Genomic DNA, 23,135 nt, shown 5'->3' on the forward strand with positions numbered 1-23,135 from the left:
TTCCAGAATTTTTCCTGTGGTTGATTTCAAGCTTCATAGTATTGTGGTCTGAAAGTATGCATGGTATAATTTCAATTCTTGTATACTTATGAAGGGCTCTTTTGTGAACCAGTATATGATCTATCTTGGAGAATGTTCCATGTGCACTCGAGAAGAAAGTATATTCTGTTGCTTTGGGATGCAGAGTTCTAAATGTATCTGTCAAGTCCATCTGATCCAATGTGTCATTCAAGGCCCTTGTTTCTTTATTGACCATGTGTCTAGATGATCTATCCATTTCTGTAAGTGGAGTGTTAAAGTCCCCTGCAATTACCACATTCTTATCAATAAGGTTGCTTATGTTTATGAGTAATTGTTTTATGTATTTGGGAGCTCCGGTATTCGGCACATAGACATTTATAATTGTTAGTTCTTCCTGGTGGATAGACCCTGTAACTATTATATAATGCCCTTCTTCATCTCTTGTTACAGCCTTTAATTTAAAGTCTAGTTTGTCTGATATAAGTATGGCTACTCCAGCTTTCTTTTGGCTTCCAGTAGCATGATAAATAGTTCTCCATCCCCTCACTCTCAATCTGAAGGTGTCCTCAGATCTAAAATGAGTCTCTTGTAGACAGCAAATAGATGGGTCTTGTTTTTTTATCCATTCTGATACCCTATGTCTTTTGGTTGGCACATTTAATCCATTTACATTCAGTGTTATTATAGAAAGATATGGGTTTAGAGTCATTGTGATGTCTGTTGATTTATGCTTGTAGTGATGTCTCTGGTACTTTGTCTCACAGGATCCCCCTTAGGATCTCTTGTAGGGCTGGTTTAGTGCTGACAAATTCCTTCAGTTTTTGTTTGTTTGGGAAGACCTTTATCTCTCCTTCTATTCTAAATGACAGACTTGCTGGATAAAGGATTCTCGGCTGCGTATTTTTTCTGTTCAGCAAATTAAAGATCTTGTGCCAATCCTTTCTGGCCTGCCAAGTTTCAAAAGAGAGATCAGTCACGAGTCTTATAGGTCTCCCTTTATATGTGAGGGCACGTTTACCCCTTGCTGCTTTCAGAATTTTCTCTTTATCCTTGTATTTTGCCAGTTTCACTATGATATGTCGTGCAGAAGATCGATTCAAGTTACGTCTGAAGGGAGTTCTCTGTGCCTCTTGGATTTCAATGCCTTTTTCCTTCCCCAGTTCAGGGAAGTTCTCAGCTATTATTTCTTCAAGTACCCCTTCAGCACCTCTCCCTCTCTCTTCCTTCTCTGGGATACCTATTATGCATATATTATTTCTTTTTAGTGTATCACTTCGTTCTCTAATTTTCCCCTCATACTCCTGGATTTTTTTTATCTCTCTTTCTCTCAGCTTCCTCTTTTTCCATAACTTTATCTTCTAGTTCACCTATTCTCTCCTCTGCCTCTTCAATCCGAGCCATCGTGGTTTCTATTTTGTTTTGCATTTCATTTAAGGTGTTTTTCAGCTCCTCGTGACTGTTCCTTAGTCCCTTGATCTCTGTAGCAAGAGATTCTCTGCTGTCCTCTATACTGTTTTCAAGCCCAGTGATTAATTTTATGACTATTATTCTAAATTCACTTTCTGTTATATTATTTAAATCCTTTTTGATCAGTTCATTAGCTGTTGTTATTTCCTGGAGATTCTTCTGAGGGCAATTCTTCCGTTTGGTCATTTTGGATAGTCCCTGGCGTGGTGAGGACCTGCAGGGCACTTCCCCTGTGCTGTGGTGTGTAACTGGAGTTGGTGGGCGGGGCCGCAGTCAGACCTGATGTCTGCCCCCAGCCCACCACTGGGGCCACAGTCAGACTGGTGTGTGCCTTCTCTTCCCCTCTCCTAGGGGCGGGATTCACTGTGGGGTGGCGTGCCCCGTCTGGGCTACTTGCACACTGCCAGGCTTGTGGTGCTGGGGATCTGGCGTATTAGCTGGTGTGGGTAGGCAAGGTGCACGGAGGCAGAAGTGGCAGGCTTAGCTCGCTTCTCCTTAGGTGATCCACCTCAGGAGGGACCCTGTGGCAGCCGGAGGGAGTCAGACCCGCTGCTGGAGGGGTGGCTCCGCAGAAGCACAGTGTTGGGTATTTGCCTGGAGAGAGCAAGTTCCCTGGCAGGAACTGGTTCCCTTTGGGATTTTGGCTGGGGGATGGGCGAGGGAGATGGTGCTGGCGAGCGCCTTTGTTCCCCATCAAACTGAGCTCTGTCGTCCTGGGGCTCAGCAGCTCTCCCTCCCTTTGTCCTCCAGCCTTCCCGCTTTCAGAGCAGAGTTGTTAACTTATGACCTCCCAGATGCTAAGTCCCGCTTGCTGTCGGAACACACTCCGTCCGGCCCCTTCGCTTTTGCAATCCAGACTTGGGGGCTCTGCTTTGCCAGCGGACTGCCCCTCCATCCCGGCTCCCTCCTGCCAGTCCGTGGAGCGTGCACCGCCTCTCCGCCCTTCCCTCCCTCTTCTGTGAGCCTCTCCTCTGTGCTTGGCTCCGGAGACTCCATTCTGCTAGTCTTCTGGCGGTTTCTGGGTTAGTTAGGCAGGTGTAGGTGGAATCTAAGTGATCAGCAGGACACGCGGTGAGCCCAGCATCCTCCTACGCCGCCATGTCTCCTCTTTTGTAAATTCTTCTTCTTTTAATATATACATATTTTTGACAGAGAGAGAGAGAGAGAGAGAGAGAGAGAGAGACAGAGCATGAGCGGGGGAGGGGCAGAGAGAGAGGGAGACACAGAATCTGCAGCAGGCTCCAGGTTCCAAGATGTCAGCACAGAGCCCAATGTGGGGCTCCCACCCATAGACCGCGAGATCATGACGTGAGCCAAAGTCAGATGCTCAACCGATTGAGCCACCCAGGTGCACCACTGATCATCTAAATTCTATCAGATCATTCCCTCACAATGCCCTGACTGGCACATACAAGTAGGCAAGGAATAACAAAAGCTTTTCTAGGTATTTGCAACTCCCTCTTGCCCTCCTGACTTCCCTGGCATATAGATTATTGCCTCACTGTTTTAGCTTTTGTATTTTCTCTGTCTGTGTCTTTATGTGATATTTTTCCAGATTCCCTTTCTGATTCTTTAAGCTTGTTCTTTCCCTTTGGTGTTGCTTCTGTCTCTGTTTTTTGTTTGTTTGTTTGTTTTTATTTATTTATTTTAAAAATTTTTTTTCAACGTTTATTTATTTTTGGGACAGAGAGAGACAGAGCATGAACGGGGGAGGGGCAGAGAGAGACGGAGACACAGAATCGGAAACAGGCTCCAGGCTCTGAGCCATCAGCCCAGAGCCTGACGCAGGGCTCGAACTCCCAGACCGCGAGATCGTGACCTGGCTGAAGTCGGACGCTTAACCGACTGCGCCACCCAGGCGCCCCTGTTTGTTTTTATTTTTGGGGTGTGTGCAGTTTGGTCTTCTTCATAATCATGGGTCAGAAGCAACTAATTTTACCTTTCCTACCCTGTGAATTCTAGATTCAAATATACAACTGCCTGCTGTCTTCATTGTCTTAGCTGTCCCTCAGATATCTCAGATTCAAAATGTCCATAACTAAACCTAGTATCTTCCGGTCGGAATAGGTTCTCCCACTGTACTCACTCTGTTGTTGAATTCTAGCAACATCCTATGAGTTACATCTGATTTTTTCCTGTACATCACTGCCACATCTAGTTGGACAAACCCAATGTTTTCCTCCACATTCTCTTCCAGATATAACAGACTATCCTGAGTCAATATTACATCATTTCAGGTTTTGGTTCATTTTTATTCCAAAAGAAGACAAAGTGACCACAGTGATTCTAAATCCAAATTCTTAAGTGTGAACTCAGCTCCTTACTATATTAATGTGCATTAAATTTTTTTTTAAACGTTATTGGGTTGTTATTATACAAAATTGAGCACTCTGTTAAGCCAATAAGAAGGTGGATGTTTAATAATACTTCATGAATATCATAATCATATATGTTTGCCTGATATAAAAAAAAATCCTTCTAGCTGTGTGGGAGTATTTCCCACCTTTGTTTTTCTGACCCACGTTTCCTAAACAATTGGCAGCTAGTTTAATTATCTCGCCAGCATACTACAATGTTTTGAAGGTATTAAACTTCGGTTGTATGTGGTTTTGTTTGGGTTCTGTTATAGTTTTTGCTTCAGTGTGGAAAAACAAGCCAGATGGAAGAGAGAAGGGAGTTCATGGTGTTTAGTTATCTTATGGGAAATCTGAAAGCAGCTTGACCAAATAAAACACTTTTCTCAAATATCTTTTTCTTCATTTGCCAATTCTACTGGTTAGGCAAAATTACCATAGGCTATTTGACACATGGAAGAACTTTTTCTGCCTAAGGAGGGGGAAATGGGATTCAGTTGGACCAGCAAGGAGTTGATTTGCTGCCCTATAGACTTTATAGGGCAGAGGAAAAAACAATAGTAGTCTAGGGATGAGGTTTATAACGACCACTTCCAGAGAAACTGTTGGAACTATACACTATCACTTTTAAATATCTTTTATTCTAAAGATCTCACTGTCTCTAGATACTGAAACTGATATGGTAGCAAATGTTATGTATTTAGGAATTTGAGAAAAAAAAACAGAAGGATAGAAGACTGATTTTTTTTAGGACCTTGCATCTTAAATGACATCAGTTTTAGCAACCTATCCAGTGAAATTCTCATTTCCAGACAGCACAGTGCTCACTGGAGTTTTTCATTTTTTCCCAATTGTCAATCAGAAAAGAAAAGAGAGCGTTTACCCTCGATTAATTAAAAAAAAAAAAAAAACAACAACAGACATTTGGTGGTACATAAACATGAATTTTTTACACCCAAAGAAATTAGTTTCCATTATTGTTTTCAAATATTGATAAAATTAAATACACAAGTTTTCACTGTCGAATATATTTTTAAAGTAAGCTCTGTACTCAATGTGGGGCTCAAACTCACTACACTGAGATCAGGAGTCACATGCTCTACATACTGAGCCAGCCATGTTCCCCTCACTGTCACAGATTTTTTAAGTAATCATTAAATGGCAAAAAACAAATAAACCAAACCAAAACAAAACAAAAAAACAGCAACAAACCTAAAAATTTTGCAGAAATATTTTATATACTACTTTCTTAGAGTCTTATAAACATTTACCTAGATATAGTGGCTTTACTTTTAGTTTACCTTGTTTTTAAGATATTAAGGATAGGCTGTTAAAGTAGAATTTAATCATGAGATTAATGTTTAAGAGAATTTATAGAATAATCATTTAAATGTGCTGTACCTCCTTTTCCTATCACCTTACTTTCAACTTTTAGAGAGAATATAATGGCTATTCTCTGTTGTCCGCAGTATTCCAGATGCCTTACCAAGCAGAGAATCTATTTGTACTACAGTAAACAAAGTTCTATCGTAAAAAAGATTACAAAGCAGTTTCAATAACAGCATCAGTCATATTCTTATTTGAACCATGGGATGTCTTTTATTTAGTATAGAGTTCCTGGCAGTGTTCCTTGATCACGATCTGATTATTTTACATTTGTCTACTCTGAGTTTACACTGATCTCCTGCCCTAGTCACCACAAGAGCCTAAATTTTTCAACCTATTTACCAGTTTTCTTGTTTTTTCTCCAATTCCATTTTTTAAATGTTTATTTGTTTATTTTGAGAGAGAGAGAGAGAACAAGTGTGAGTGGGGGAGGGGCAGAGAGAGAGAGAGGGAGACAGAGAATCCCAAGCAGGCTCCACGCTGTCAGTGCCTAGCCCAACTTGGGGCTTGATCTCATGAACCTGTGAGATCATGGACCTGGGCCGAAACCAAGAGTTGGAAGCCTAACCAACTGAGCCACACGGGTGCCCCTTCCAATTCCATTTTTAATATAATCAATCAATTAACAGACTGGTCTCCCTTTCAATAGATTTTAAAAATTACTTTATTATTAATATGTGCTATTCATATAAGATGAATACTATATGAATGTAAAATGATTTCTTAATCCCATTATTCATGTGATTTATTTTAAAGTTGAAAATGTCTTTTAGTGGATCATCCATCTAGTGAATATGTTCTATTTTTGCAATTAGTAAACTAATGATGATAGTTTTAGAGTTTTTTCTATATGAAAAAGAAGAATATTTGGTTATAGTGATATATAACTATGAATGTGTGTACCTGTCTTTTAGTGAATCATCCATTTAGTGAATCTGTTCTATTTTTGCCATTAGTAAACTAATGATGATAGCTTTGGAATTTTTTCTATATGAAAAAGAAGAATATTCGGTTATAGTGATATGTAACTATGAATGTGTATACCTTTATACAACTTAAAGTATTTTATATTCTTTTAATCATATACTTTTTATCATTATAATTTTAAAAATGAAAAATTTCTTTTATAGTTGCTATTAAAACTAAAAATGATTATATTGGTAGAGTTTAAACATTGTCAGTGACTCTGGCTTGTAATTTCTATCTGTAATAATGTCAAAGCACTGTCTGGTTAAGGTTTCCCCATAAGATGGGGTTAGATTCAGTGGCTACACAATTCTTATGACCTTTTTCAGTTACTGGAGATAACTTAGTCATTTTCCGTTTTTCAGCTATAATATTTCTTTTGAATGTTGTGAACTTTTAAAAAATGTCACTAAAATGTTAACTATTTTTTTTCTTCACACATTTGTGGGTTTTGACTATACCAGCATGGGTGCTAAAAAGTCTATTGCAAATATCTTTAACAAACTCTATAACTACTTCTCAACTTATAGGTAATCCTATTTCACAGTTGAATGCATGATTTATGGCATTGAATAATCTATGATCTAGTCTTCTGAAAGGACATGAGAAAAGATCACTGGTTTCCTTTTTTATTCATTATTATTTATTTTAAGTAGCTCACTTTTATTCTAACATTTTTACTATGGTGTTTATATACTTTTGGATGATTTTGTTAAACTCTCAGAGGGTGTGAAAAATATAACCATAAAAGCAGTGGAAGAACCCTACAAAAGACAAATGTGACAGACTTATCCATCTCAAAAGTAAAAACTTTTGTATGAAAAGTAAACAAACACATTTAAAATCTTTAAACAGAAATAGAAAAATATTATTAGCAAATACCACAGATAACTAGCAGATGTGGATCATTAGGAAGTCAGGGGTTTATTCCCATTCATAAAACTATTAAGAAGCAGTGCTTAGTTCTAAATCTAGAAAATGTGGTTCAAGAGAACATGCTCTTAACCTTTCCACTAAGGGTTAAAAGAAATATAAAATTATTTCCATTAGGTGTGAAGGACTTCTGAAACATGCCAATCCAAAATTATTCCACTCTGGCAGTTTGACTATTTTTAATTAAATGCTCTTAAAAAATGGCAAATACAAGAAAACCACTGTAACTTTCCTTTCTTATAAAAGCAGGAGATGAAATCCCATTTGAAAGATGGTCCTCCTGTACCAAAAAGAAAGTAACATTCTTGTCATCAAGGATAAAAAATTGACACTAAAAGAATACTATATAAACAGACCTTGTTAAAATAATTCTTACCCTCCTTTAGCCTCTCCATATATTTTAGTTACTTTTCCGCAATTGCCTCGCTGTTCTACCCAGTGTAAAAGACTGTAGGTTTCTCCAGTTTGGGGGTCTTCACTTATTATTATGGCCTCCATTTCATGAAAAACTTGTATTAAATAAATTTATATGCTTTTCTTCTGTTAATCTGTCTTAGATCAATTTAATTCTAAGGCCCAGCCAAAAGAAACTACAGTCAGATAAAGGTAAAATTTAGGCTTCCTTATACTAGTAATCAAAGCAAAATCATTAAAAGAACTAGATGACACTACAATTAGCAAAAATTTTTGTTCAGAAAAATGCATAATGACAGAAGCATATGATGAGGAAGATAGCAGTATGAATCAGGCCTCAAAAAACTCAAAATATGGTTCCCTCTGGCTCAGTAAGTTTATGTCTAATCATCTATTTTAAAAGTGAAAAACTGAAAGCAATATAAATTACATGTTGACCTAACCACAGTGGCATATGATGCAGCCCTAAAATATGTTTGTGAAAGGTTTCAATAGCCTTGGGGAAATCCTTGCATTATATAATCCGTGTAACCATTTGTACGTAACACAAAAACAAGCAAGTGGCAGAAGGACAATATATACACAAAGGAATGCACAGCACAATGATTAGGAAATAAACAGATATTTCAAAACTAAACTGATGTTGGTGAGACCCAACTTCTGTCAATTATATACTCAGAATGGCTGTGTAGACTTGCAAAAGTTTCAACCCCGGAGATAGGCTTTCCAACTTTGGGGCTGGAGGTTGCTATGGCTGAGTATTTAATAGGAGAAATATAAATCATAGGCCTCCCATAAACAATAGGTGTGGGCCTACTTTTTATTAACTTCTGGTATAATAATAAATAGATATAAATAATTATTTTTAAACCTTGTGTCTCATAAACCTAGAATCCTGTAGAAGCAACCACAAAACTTTTCTGTCGGATTATTTTCAGTTTTGAACAGATTTTTCTTAACTTCTGAAAATTCGTTCACAATAAAACATCACAAACCACTATGAGGGAGAATAAACATATGTAAACAACAGGAGAATTAGCAAACTCAAGAATATATGATAAAGCAATCTGATAACAGACTATCAAATACACATGAATAATATGATTTAATAAAAACCAAGATGAAAAATTTGGGAAGCACACACACACAAAGATTTTAAAGATTTTGAAAATACCCATGGACTTCTGGTTTCGGCTCTAATACATGCAGCACATGTGAACCATTGGTCCTGTGTTTTCAAGAAAAGGATGAACCAAGTGAAAACCAGTGGCTTTTCTTAGATCCATCTGAAAACCAAAGTTGCAGAGACAACCACCACTCTGATATCTAAAGGGACGGACACATCCAGAGATACACAGCAACTGAGATTTACTAACCTGGAGCAGAAGCCACTGGAGCCATAAACTGGTGGGAATACTTACACGGTAAGTGCAACAAATTGCTGGAGGTGGAGCGTGCACTAGCCTGAAAGTGAGAAAGTCCTGGGGATACAAGCTTAAGGGGGTGCCACACTTTCATGGGCTTCCTCTTCAGTTACTTCACCACCTGAGTCTTCTTATGACGATCTTAGAAAGATCCCTTTAGAAATCTAGTAAGGGGAGAAACCATTGCGAAACAATCCCAGAGCTTTTTCCACAGTAAAAGGTCTACTCACCAGGGACAGGACCTTGCCTGATGCAATTCTAAAACATTATCACAGCTGAAGAAAAATGAGGCACAGAAAAATATAGGTGACTTTTTTTAAGGGTGCATGTGTTAAGAAGGCTATAGTTATTATAGAGTTATAGAGTGGGCGTAAACATGACCTTTTATGACTATTAATATATGCCTATGTGATAATGTATTTATTCCTTACAGTTATTCTCTGAAATAATTCTATTCATCCACTATTTATTACCACTACTATGTAGTAATGCATACCAGGCACAGTGGCAGAGCAAATAAACATAAAAATATGCTCAATATTATTTGTAATTAGGGAAATGCAAATCAGGACAGCAATAAGATACACTATACACCTATTAAAACGACTGAAATTTAAACAACTGGCAATGCAGATTGCTGGCGAGGATATGGAGCAACATGGACAGGAACAGAATTTATTCCTGGTGGGGAGGCAGAGTGGTCCAGCTACTTTGGAAGATAACTTGACAGTTCCTTACCAAGCTAAACTTTGTCTTACCATACAGTCCAGAAATCTTGCTCCTAGGTGTTTACCCAACTGATCTGAAACCAATGTCTACACAAAAACCTGCACACAAATGTTTAAACCAACTTTATGCATAAATGCCAAATTGTGGAAGAAACCAAGATGTCATTCAATAGGTGAATGGAAAAACAAACTGATGTATCTATATACTTGAATAATATTTATGACAGAGAGGAAGGAGCTGTGAAGCCACACAAAGACATGGCTAGTAAATATAATGTGATAGTCTAGATGGGATTCGAGAATAGAAAAAGTATAATTTGGTGAAAATTAAGGGAAAATGAATAAATATGGTCTTAGTAGATAAATAACGCATCAATATTGGTTTATTAATGGTAGCAAATATATTAATGTAAGATAATAGCGATAGGGAGAAGTAGATGTGGTTTATGTGGGAACTGTTTGTGTTATCTTTGGCAACTTTTCTGTAAACCTAAAATTACTCTTAACTAAAGTGTTTACGAAACATCAATAATATTTCTGGAATTTATATATGCACATATACATAAATTTATTTAAATAAAAAATTGTAATGGTTAGACACAACTGAGGAACGAAGGGAGTAATGAGTTAATGTGAGGAATCAGAATACAATTCAAAGAGATGAATGGATGGAAAATATTTTTAAAAACTTTTGAAAACATGGAGAATATTCCAGAAAAACAAGAGTAACAAGACTAAAATATGAGAATTGTAGTTTACCATTTAAAAGTAGGAAAAGGTGAAAAAATATGTGATCATCTTAATAGACTGAGAAAAAGTGGATACAATTCATGTGTATTTATCATAAACACTCTCAATAAATTGAGATAAAAGTAAACTTCCATAATCCAATAAAGAATATTTTTTTAAAAGCCATACTTACAGCTGAACTATTGAAAGATATCCATCCATGATTGAGAATGATGCAAGTGGTCTACTCCTCTAGTAAAGGAGACTTTTCCTCTATCCTCTGATATACTTGCTGGAGCCTGTGAATTAAACTGACAAAAGATAGATTAATAAGACAAAAAGCATACACATTTTATTTGATGTTAATATTTATATGTGACATAGGTGGGGGAGTTTCGTGGAAGGAAATGAATACCCCAAAGAAAGGATTCTTATATATCATTTTAACAAAGAGTGATAAATCATGAAGATATGACAAGACAAAAGAAAAAGGAGTTTGGGCTAGGCACAGTAAATTGTGGGAAAGTGACTAGGAAATATATTGAGAAAACTAATGGAAGATAAGGTTATTTTAGTAAGGTTTGTTTCTACAGATTCATTTCTGTCACTGATAAAAAGGATATTCCTCTCTTCCTGGTACAGGGAGGACACCTTTCTCATGGGAAATTTATAACCTGATTTTAGGTAAAAAGGGAGAAGGCAGAGAGCCCTTCCTCAATCTGCTCTTCCTAATCAATATGCCAAAGTGACATATTTTGGGGTGGTATGTTCTGATTCCTTATTTATAACCAGTGTTAAGACCACTGCTATTTAACCTAGTACTGGAATTCTTAGTCAATACAATAAGGGACAGAATAAAAAAGAAATTAAGAGTACAAATATTAGAAAGAAGAAATAAAATTGCAACCATATGAAGATAGCATGCATTTAAAAAGTCCAAAATGATCTATAGATAAGCCACATTAATAAATAAATAATTTAGCAAAGTTAATGAACAAAAATAAATTATATTATAGATATCAGCAACAGATGGTTAGAAAACAAAAATTTTGAACAAAACTTCGGTGACATGAGAAATTATAGGGTACATTAAATAAAAACTTAAAACGTATATAAAAAATATAAAAAATCTCTAAAGAGATAACTACAAAAATTATTGAGAAAAAATAGGAATGAATCAAATAAATTGAAACATATGTTTACAAAGTGGAAGTCTAAATATTTTGAGTCAGTTTTCTCCCAATTGCTCTTTAAAGTCAAAGTAATCCCAATTAAAAATCTCAGGAGTTTGTGTGTGAAATTGACATGCTGACTTGAAAATGTATATGGAAATTGATAGCCAACACAATTAGGAATAAGAATGTAGCTAGCTATTGTAGGTAAGGTAGTATGGAAAATAAAGAGACAAATGAAAGAGAAGACATATCTTACAAATAGACTTCTCTTTAAGATAATGTAGTACAGTGGGAAAAGTTGGTCTTATCAATAAACAATGCTCATTCAACTGGTTTCCCATATAGGAAAAAAAGAATCTTGACTGCTGTCTTACATCGCATATGAGGTCTATTTCAGATGTACTGTAGATCTAAGAAAAGATTCTAGAAAAGAAGATACAGGACTATCTTCATGAGCTTGAGCTAGTCAAATAGTTCTTTAACAAGACTTACAAATGCTAACTAATAATGGGAAGTGATAAACTGGATAACGTTAACATTTAGAACTTATTTTTGAAGGATATCACTAAAAGAATGAAAAGGTATGTCACAGAGAGGGATGAAGATACTTGCAACACATACATCTGGAAATGAAATTCTACACATCCATGAAAATGAGGCAGATAACCCAATTTAAAATGGAGAGAAGACTTGAAACAGGCACATTAATTTTTTTTAACATTTTTATGTAGACAGAGAAGGAATAGGAGAGGAGCAGATTGAGAGGGAGACACAGAATCTGAAGCAGGCTCCAGGCTCTGAGGTGTCAGCACAGAGCCTGACGGCGGAGCTCGAACCCATGAACTGTGACATCATGACCTGAGCTGAAGTCAGACGCTTAACCCATTGAGCCACCCAGGTTCCCTGAAACATGCACATTTTTAAAAAGAGAGGATATCCAAATGGTCATAAACATATGAACAAATATTCCATTTCATCATAAGTGATAACCAAATTAAAATCACAATATTATACTACTTCATTCCCATTAAGATGTATAAGGTGGGTAGGGGGAAAGACAATCATATCTTGGAAAAGATGTGGTAAAAAATGAACCTCTCATATGCTTTGGAAACTATTTGGTATATTCTGTAAAAATAAAGTACAGATAGTTTATGATTCAGCAGTTACTCTTCTAGGCATATAACTAACAGAAATACATACATATGTGTACCAAATGACATGCACACTGATGGATAGCAGCATTATTTATAATTGCTAAAATCTGGAAACAACTCATAAATGGCCATCAAAAATAGAATGGATAAAATACATTGTGGTATATTTTTTAAAATGGAATGTAAAAGAGAATCAGAATGAATGTCATACCAACCGCATTAAGCATAATGCTGAATGAATGAAGCTAGACACAGAAGGGGATCCTCTATGTGATTCCATTTATGTAAAGTTTAGAATCAGGCAAAGATGATCTTATAACGGTCTTAGAAGTCAGGGTACTTGTGACCTGTAGACTCTGCAGTGAATATGGGGAATTGTGACTGGGCAGGGGCATGCACGAGCCTTCCGGCGGACTGGGCATGTTTTATTTCTTGATCTGGGTGCTTTTTAAACAGCAATGTTCACTTTTTTGAAGATACATTACATTATACTTATTTGTGCATTTTTCTCCATGCTTTAATAAACATTTACTTAAACACATAGAGAATATTTAAGATTAAACACATGTCTCATATGAATTCCAGAAAAAAGGAAATAAAGAAAATGGAGAAGAGATACCCAAATAATCTTACCTGAGAATTTTCCAGAAATGAATGAGGACCTGAAGTCCTCAGAATTTTAAAACAAACAAAAAGAAGACCTCTCAGTTTTCCGTGTCAGGCATAGTTGTAAGTACTACAGAACAAAACAGACAAAAACTACTTCTACTAATCTAGATAAGAAATAAAGCAAGGTACAAAATAAAATATATAATATCAAATTTAATAAGTAGAAAAAGCAGAGAGAGAGACTATGAAATACTGGGTTTGGGAGCAATGCGGAAATCCTAAATGGGGTTCCTCTTACTCAAGGTGGAGATATCAGAGGTACAGATGCAGGGAGGGGGTAGATGTGATAGTGTGGTTGACAAAAGAGGAGAAAATAAGACTTCCTTCTACAAATACTGTAGCTAATTTTCTGTGGTAAGTGTGTAATTCAGTTACCTGTTACCCGACCGTGAGGTGCTTTGCCATGGAAGATGTAGAATGACTATATACATCAACTGTTAGCATATGTCATTCATACTCTCCTTCTCTCTTTTTTGGTCTCATTGTCATTCTCCCTCTTGCTCCTCTCTTTCACCCCTCATTCCTCCCTATACACTTAGTAAATGAAACTTGCTTTATTTTTTAATTAGTGTTTCTTTAATCTTCATTCTCTAATTATTTGAAAGAGAAAAAATACCAGAGGACCGTGCTATTTAACAAGACCAACAGGCAATAGAAATCACAAACTTCTCTCCAGTACTTACAAGGGTGTTGGATGAAGTTAATTCAAATAGACCTGAAGGTTAGGAGGACCCAACGAGCCCAATAATAGAGTTTTTACAAATCTCTAGGAGAAAGATAAATCTGAACCACCATTGAAGCTGATACTGTGAAAAAGAGGCACATGGTGTAGGATTGAGTAGAGGACAGAGGACTCCTGATTGCAGGGGAGGTGGCATTATAACCAGGATATTAGCAAAAGGACAGTTGAACACTGGGAGTCATAGAAAAGAGAGTATGTTTTGAGTTTGAATTTTGTTTCAACATTTATTTTGAAAAAATTCCAACTCCAAATGTCAATTGTTAGCGTATTGTATCATTTGTTCTCTTCCTCTTTTTATCTTTCTCTCTGTTTCTCACTCTCTTATACACTCACTCTCACACATGTATATACATACATATTTACTGATGATGATGATGATGATGATGATGATGATGATGGAGTTACATATTGTGTAACCGGTTATCACAATCTTTTACCTTTAAATACTTCAGCACATATCTTCTGACAACAAAGTTATTAACAATAAAACAATGATCAATTCCTGCAAAATTTACATTGTGACAATACCATTATCTGTAATGCAGTCCTTATTCTAATTTTTCTACATCCAGAATCATCTATTATCTCTAATTACCATGCTTGTTTAGTCTCCTTTAATCTATACTAGTTCCTCAGTCTTTCAGGACATTGACCTTTTCGAAGCTATGATTCAGTAGACTTAGTTTCAATACTTGCTTATTCTTTATTCTAAATGCATACCTCTAATCACTATTACAAAAGTTATCAGGTCATTGTCATCTCATCACCCTCTGGCAGGAAACAATGTAATGCATTTTGTGTTTTTAATATCCCACTGTGGCTTGGAAAGACATTAAGCACCCCAGAAAAAATACAACAGTTGCTATCCTACCAAACATAAGAATAAAAATACCCTAATGACTGTTTGTGACTAAAATGTCCTAAGAAATGTGTTTTACTTTACATAATGAATATATACCATATTATTTATAATTTCATGAAAACTATGGACAAATTAGAATAGAGCCATTTTAACTTTTATTTCATTATGAGTTTGAGAAAGAAAACACAGCTTTTAACATTGTATTGACTTTATCTCAATTGTAATTCAAATTTCAAACACATTCATCATAATTCCAAGGAAATGGCATATATAAATTGTTCTTTAGTTCAGATTAATTTTAAATCAGCTTTGCAAACCATACAACACAGAATATAAAAGTCTAAGTGGACATTAGGTGACTCTGTTGCAGAGGAGTAGTTTCAGATATTTTTGTATTCTGAAAGCCACGATCTGAACATGGTTTCAATGCAGATCAAATACACTTAAGAGCCATCTCATATTCATTCTATCTTTAGGTGGAAAATGCTTGGAATACTAAATAACTTTTCATTTCTATATAGCAAGGATGGCAATCTTCTTACTTCTGCTTGCATAGGATTCAAAAGAAAGCAAGTTGTTAATTAGAAGATGTTATGCACAGTTAAGAACGTATGATTACGTGCTTCATTCTTTCACCCAACAGTGTAATGACTGCAGAAGTTTAGCTCTTTGATCATTGTCACCTCTTCAACGTGGTTATTTGAGCCATTAAATTTTGTGTCTCTCTAGATTCCTGTTAACATCACCCCATTTCTCAAATGTCACAGTTTAAGATTTAATGTTTAATTTAGGGTCCAGCTTTTTAGTCTTTTCCAGACCTAATTTGTCTCTCTTCATGTACTTGTTTATCATTCTCCTTCTGCAAATTATTTGCAGTATTAGTGATTTTTAACCATTTATTTTATGTTCATACCATCCTCAGTGATAATAATGTATAGATCCATTCTTGAACAATTTACCATAAATGTCTTATTTTTTATTTAATGTATATTAAAGAGGTGAAATAAAATTACATGTACAAATGTTTGGTAACTTAGAATTTAGAATGGAAACATATAAGACATGGCTACATTTGAGTTTAACAAAAAGTTTCCATCCAAACATTTGTCAAACAGCATACCAGTATATCTCTATTTTAATCATTATGGCTATTTGAATTATTTAATTTGTAACAGGCAAGCTTATTATTGTTATTATTAAAAATTTACCAATCTATTCTTTTTTGTCTACTCTTTCCGATGAGTTTTGGAATCACTCCACATATTTTAAGAGACTTTTTTAGAGCAGTGTTCTGTTCATAGCAAAATCAAGTGGAAAATACAGAGAGGCCCCATATACTCCCTGCCCCACCGCAGCCTCCCTCACTATCAACATCCTGCAGCACAGGATACATTTATTACAATTAGTGAACCTATACTGGCACATCATTATCACCCAAAGTTCATAGGTCACATTACGGTTCACTTTTGATGCTGTAAATTCTATGGGTTTGGACAAATGTTAATGACATGTATTTACCATTACAGTATCACACAGAATGGTTTCACTGCTCTAAAAATTTCTTTGTGTTCTACTTATTCATCCGTACTTCCCACTAACTCCTGGTAACCAGTTATCTAGTTACTGTCTCCATAGTTTTGTTTTTCAGAATCTCATACAGTTGTAGTCACACATTATGCAGTCTTTTAAGCTCGACTTCTGTCAGCTAGTATGCATCTAAGGTTCCTTCATGGCTTTTCATGGCTTGTTAGTTCATTCTTTTTGGCACCAAATAATATCCCATTGCTAGATGTACTAGTTTATTTATTCATTCACCTACTGAAGGTATTTTTGTTTTCTCCAAGGTTTGAGAATTATGTACCAAGCTGCTCTAAACATCTGTGTGCAGGTCTTTTGTAGACGTAAGTTTTCAACTCATTTGGGCAAATACCAAAGAGTGTAGACTGTATGGTAAGAATATGTTTAGTTTTGTACAAAACCACCAAACTCTCTCCCAAGGCGGCTACACCATTTTACATTCTGACCAACAACGAGTGAGTTCCAGTTGCACCACATCCTTACCAACATTTGGTGACATCAGTATTTTGAATTTTGGCCATCTGAATAGGTATGTAATGACATCTTGTTTTAATTTACAGTTCCCTAATGACAAATGGTGTTGAACATCTTTCACATGCTTATATACCATCTGTACATCTTATTTGCTGAGGTGTCTGTTCAGATCTTTTGCCCATTTTTAAATCAGAACGTTCAGTCTCAAGAGCTCTTTGTATGTTTTAGATAATAGTTCTTTATCATATATGGCTTTTGCAAATATTTCCTCCCAATCTGTGGTTTGTCTTCTCATTTTCTTGACAGCATCTTTGACAGAGCAGAAGGGTTTTTTTGTTTGTTTATTTTTTTGTTTTTTGTTTTTTAATTTTAATACAGTCTTGCTTATCAAGTATTTCTTTCATGGGTCATGCTTTTGATGTTGTATCTAAACAGTTACTGCCAAACTCAATGTCACCTAGATTTTTTTCCTATGTTATCCTCTAGGAATTTTGTATTTTTGCATTTTACCTTTAGGTCTATGATCCATTTTTAGTTAATTTTTTGTGAAGGGTGTAAAGTCTGTGTTTAGATTTATTTTTGAGCACTTGGATATCCACTTGTTCCAGCACCATTTGTTGAAAAGGCAATCTTTTCTCCATTGTACTGTCCTTGCTACTTTGTCAAAGATCAGTTGACTATATTTGTGTGGATTGTTTTCTGGGCTCTTTATTTTGTTCCATCTATCTCTTTATCTGTTCTTTCACCAATATCACATTATCTTGATTATTGTAGCTCTATGGGAACTCTTGATGTTGGATAGTGCACATATTTTTTGATAGTGAACAGTAGCCATGTTTTAGAATCATATATTTAACTTTATATAAATGACCATGGCAGCATTCTATGTTTTTTCCTATATTGAAATTAATTTACAAAACATTATCAGAAGTTCTTTCTAGAAATCTGAAGAGTTTTTAGCATTCTCATATAAAACAATACAATAAAAAATCATCTCAGGTACCAATTTATGAAGAATAAGAATAATTTCCTAAAAATAAAATCCTAGGCCTGATGTAACTTGTCTTTTCTTCTGTTTATTCTAATTCTCTACTTTAAAAACAACATTTAAACATTTAAATTTGCATGAGCCCATAATGTGAAGATATGATATTTCATATATTCATATTTTTGATACTCATTTTATTTTTACAAATCGAATTATTCCAGTACGAATAACCCTTGAGTGCATCCTTTTCCTGTTGACTTGAAATGCCAATTTTACCATATGGTAAATGCCTATGTTTATTTTAAGCCTAGCAAGCTACTTTTCCGCTGAATTTACCACCTGTTTTTGGGCTTCAGCCACATTGTTTTAAATATATAGATTTATATTATTTTATAATATCTGGTGCTATACCACCTCCCTAAATATTTTTTAGGTGGACCTTCAATTTTGGGGTCCAGAAACCTTTGGGGAAAGGTATAGAAAGAACTAGTGGGGTGAATAGCCATGGGAAGAGTTTCAGTTATTTTGTCTGCTATAGATAAAGCTTGATACCTCTACTCTACTTCTACTTCCCAAATGCAGGCATAGTGGAATCTTGGCTTTTGTCTGACTTCTAAAGTCAGAAATAAAATTGGCCATGCTCATTTCTAAGTTTGTTCTATGTACTGTGCCAGGATTGAAACTTGGGGCCTTTCAAAACTACTGATTCCAGTATTTCATTCCCAATGATACCATACTACTTCCTCATTTCTAGATCAAGAATGACAAAACGCTGGAAGTCAGTATTTTTTCTTGGAACTTGGCTGAAGATGGGAGATAGGAGGCTTAAATCAGCAGCCCTCTAAAGCCCCCTTCAGTCCATTCCTATCACTATTATATCTATCAGTAATTCTTTCATCAGATAAATGTCCTATCCCTGTTTTTCAACACTAACACATGATTTTCTGTACTCGTATATTTCCTTAGTCATTTCCATGAGAATATGAGTAAGAGGAACATTTGAAGCCACTTATAGAGAAAAACAAAAAAATATCAGATGGAATTTCCCTCAATTACATTTTATATAATTTATAAATTTATATGCATCTGGATTTATCTTTTAATCCTTTTCAACTATTACAATAGAAGATTACTCCTTTTTTCCTTCTAATACCAATACCTCCATGTATCTTTTTTTTAATATGAAATTTATTGCCAAATTGGTTTCCATACAACACCCAGTGCTCATTCCAACAGGTGCCCTCCTCAATACCCATCACCCACCCTCCCCTCCCTCCCTCCTCCATCAACCCTCAGTTTATTCTCAGTTTTTAAGAGTCTGTTATGATTTGGCTCCCTCCCTCTCTTTTTTTTTTTCCTCCACGTATCTTAAGCTATGGATTTTATTGCTGCTGTATTTTCTGGAACATTTCACCATCCGTTATCCCCTCTCACTCTCAATTATGGGATGATTTCCATTGTCTCTTAAATACTTTCAAATCTCTTCTGCTAAATATATATGTATATACACATATATATGTGTATGTGTATATATATATATATATATATATATACCAATATTTCCAGAGCCTTCATTTACCTTTAGCTATTTCTTTCTCTTTTCTATTTTTGAAGCTATATCTTAAAAAAAATTTCTCCTTAATGCTGTACTTCCTTACCTCTTCTCAATTTCCTCCAATCTAGCGTATAACCACTTTAGTTTACCTCAACTAAGTTAATCAATATGCTTCTTTTCTCTCAATATGAAGAACATTTGTCAGTTTTATTTAAAACATTTTTAGTGTTTATTTATTTTTGAGAGAGAGAGAGAGAGAGAGAGAGAGAGAGTGAGCGGGGAGAGGCAGAGAGAGCAGGAGACATAGAATCCGAAATAGGCTCCAGGCTCTGAGCTACCAACACAGAGCCCAACACGGGGCTCAAACTCACAAATTGTGAGATCATGACCTGAGCTGAAGTTGGACGCCCAACCGACTGTACCCAGGTGCCCCTGTCAGTCTACTTATTATTAGACTTCTCAGCAGGGTTGAAATCTCAGTACATTCTCTTGTGCACTCTTCTCTTGGCTTCCCTGACTGATAACTACTCCAATCTCTCCACCTGCTCCATTTCTCTATCTTTTATAGGCTCCTTCCCCATACATGGCAATGAATTTTAGAGTTCTTAGTGGCTTGACCCTCGATCCTTCTCTTGTGCCATAATCTCCCAATAGTCTATTTGTACAAAACCTTGTCATTTTCATCTTTAACCCATTCTTCTCTGAGCAGTAGGCTTGTAGAGTCTTCCCTGCTTCTGGAAGGTAATTTAATCTGAAAGCCTCTTGCTGAGTAATTCTTATTTAAAAAAACAAACAAAAATAAATAATTCCCATTGGAATTAGTGATACAAAATCATTTCAATAATTAGATAAGTATACATATGATACTCAGTATCTGTACAATAAAAACATTAATGCAAAATATATTAATGAATAACTTTTCCAAAAAACAAATCAGAAAATCATCTCTCATCCTCTTTTTAGGAGGCTTCAATGGTCTCTCATCACTTTTAGCACAAAGACTAAAATTCTTAACATGGCCTACTTACCTCTACATTATCACCTTACATGATGCCTCCCTTCCTCTATGCCACTCAAGGCCCATTAGTCTTCTTTCAGTGTCTAGAATGTGCAGTAGGTCTTTGCTTATGTTGGTCTCTGAACCTGGACTACCTCACTCCATCTTCCTCTTCATCGTAGCCTAACTAGGGTCTGTCCTTCCTTCAGATTTCCATTCTATCATCACTCCCTTAATGAAGCCTCTGATTGCCTTTACTTAGTCAGGTCTTCCTATTTCTTTCTGGGTAGCTTTCCTTGAGAGTTCTTATCACTGTTTGATTTTACATTTATATATTCGATCATTCGATTATTGGCAGTAGATTTCACAAGGCCTGGAATTTTGTCTTGTTTGTTGGCAGTTTTATCATTAGACCCTAGTACAGTGCCTGGCATGTTGTAGCCACTTGATATTCACTTGTGGAATGAATGAAAGAAAGGAGGAATAAGTGGAATTTCCCCAGTTTTCCTTTTTTAAATTATGAAACATTTGGATTATGACTGTAATTCTGTGAATGTTGATGTTATTCTTTTGTATTATTTTCTAAAATAGTTATATTTTCTTTAATTTACTAGTTATTTTAAAATGCTCTTTTAAAATTTTGGAATGATTGACATTTAAACTCAGCTTTATTTAGCGGCACCTGGGTGGCTCAGTCGGTTGAGCGTCCGACTTCGGCTCAGGTCATGATCTCGCGGTTCATGAGTTCAAGACCTGCATCGGGCTCTGTGCTGACAGCTCAGAGCCTGGAGCCTGTTTCCGATTCTGTGTCTCCCTTTCTCTCTCTCTGACCCTCCCCTGCTCATGCCCTGTCTCTCTCTGTCTCAAAAATAAATAAACGTTTTAAAAAAGTATTTAAATAAAAAAAATTAAAAAAAATAAACTCAGCTTTATTTAGTTCTAATTTTATTACATTTTTCCTGAAATGTATTTATTGTTTTATGTTATAAATAAATACTAGCACTTTTCCCTTATGTTATTATTCAAATTAATGTTATTTTCCGTATGCTGCTTTATATTTATTGGAAATGTATAAATATATTTCTGTTTACTAATGCGTTTAAAAGAGGATATCTATGAAAAATTTATATTTTCTGACAACAAGGTGTGGGGATTGCCAGACTCTGTTCTCTGTTTTCTGATCATGAAAATGATCTTCCTTTTAATTTTGTCCTGCTGGAATAATATATCCCAGTGAATTTTCAGTGTTTTTTCAGACCAGTACTAGACTGCGGGCTAATTTCACAATTCTTTAGCTATAAGAATGAAAATTTATTTTTATGTAACTTGCTTTAAATATTTACTTTTGGGGAGATACTATACAAGATAATGATAATAATAATACTTGAAACATACATGATGTTTTAGTATGGCAGGCTTGATACATTTAAACCATATTAACTAATTTAATTCTCAAAACAATACTCCAAAATAGTTACTATTTTATCATCTTTGTTTTTTAAATGTGCAAAACAAAGCACAGGGAGAATGGTTAAGTTACTTAAGGACACGCAGAAAGCAGATAGCAAGGATAGGGTTACAACCAAAAGCCCATGCTTTTAACCACTAAGTGTATTGCTTCTCTAGAACAAAGATTACTTTACATACTTTAATTCAGTTAATATACCCAGAAAGTAGGTATTGGGTAGATGACATTAACTCCATTTGAAAATGAGGAAACTGAAGTTCAGAGAAGGGGAATAACCTTCCAAAGGTCACAGACATTTGAAGTGTCCAAGTTCAAAAATGCACTGAGTTCTATTAATTATCCTCTACATGAAGCTGACTCTAAACTTGTAACTCTCATCCTATCACATGCAGACAATGAAAATTATAAATCTGAGAATGCAGTATTCTCAACAATTCGTACTTAACTACTCATCTCAATTCTCAATTTCTTTATGTATCCTTTTGTACTGTGTTCTTGGAGAGAGGGGCATGAGAACAAACAAAAGTTAAGTGTCAATAGCACTATGTTAGGACTGGTACCTACTTTATAGGAAGCACCTCAATGAATATGAGTTGAATGAATATTCTATAATTTTGTTTTTAGTGATCTTTTTGCAAGTGATTTAGTAGACACCCCTTACAACAAATGAAAATCAGACACTATTTCTTGATTTTTTTTTTTTTTTTTGATTTTTAGATTTTTGCCTTCTCAATGTTTTCATTGGTAAGTGAATGGTGAATGTAAATGGACTTTATCCCGTTACTGCATGTTCATAGTACCAAATATAATTTTGGGCAGGTTATATATATTTAATCACTATTTGTTGAAATGATAAATGTTAAGAGAAGGAACATCTGAAAAGTCAATATCTACCTTCATTGGTAGCAAAATTTATTTTGGGAATAAAGATTATTTGATATTAATATATACAAAAAACTATATATTTATTTTAAAAACATGTTCAAAGTTTCACAAAAGATATTTGTCTCTCTCAAATATGTGTACCCTTTGGCAAAACTATTAAACA

At 35.3% G+C, this 23,135-nt stretch overlaps 1 protein-coding gene across 1 annotated transcript in view; it reads left to right on the forward strand.

Moving 5' to 3' along the window:
* STPG2 (sperm tail PG-rich repeat containing 2) overlaps window positions 1–23,135 on the forward strand; it is a 549,400-nt gene that overhangs the window by 521,733 nt on the left and 4,532 nt on the right. The gene's annotated exons all lie outside the window — the stretch shown is intronic.

The sequence above is a fragment of the Prionailurus viverrinus genome, chromosome B1, assembly GCF_022837055.1.
Source record: "Prionailurus viverrinus isolate Anna chromosome B1, UM_Priviv_1.0, whole genome shotgun sequence".
Classification (NCBI taxonomy): domain Eukaryota; kingdom Metazoa; phylum Chordata; class Mammalia; order Carnivora; family Felidae; genus Prionailurus; species Prionailurus viverrinus.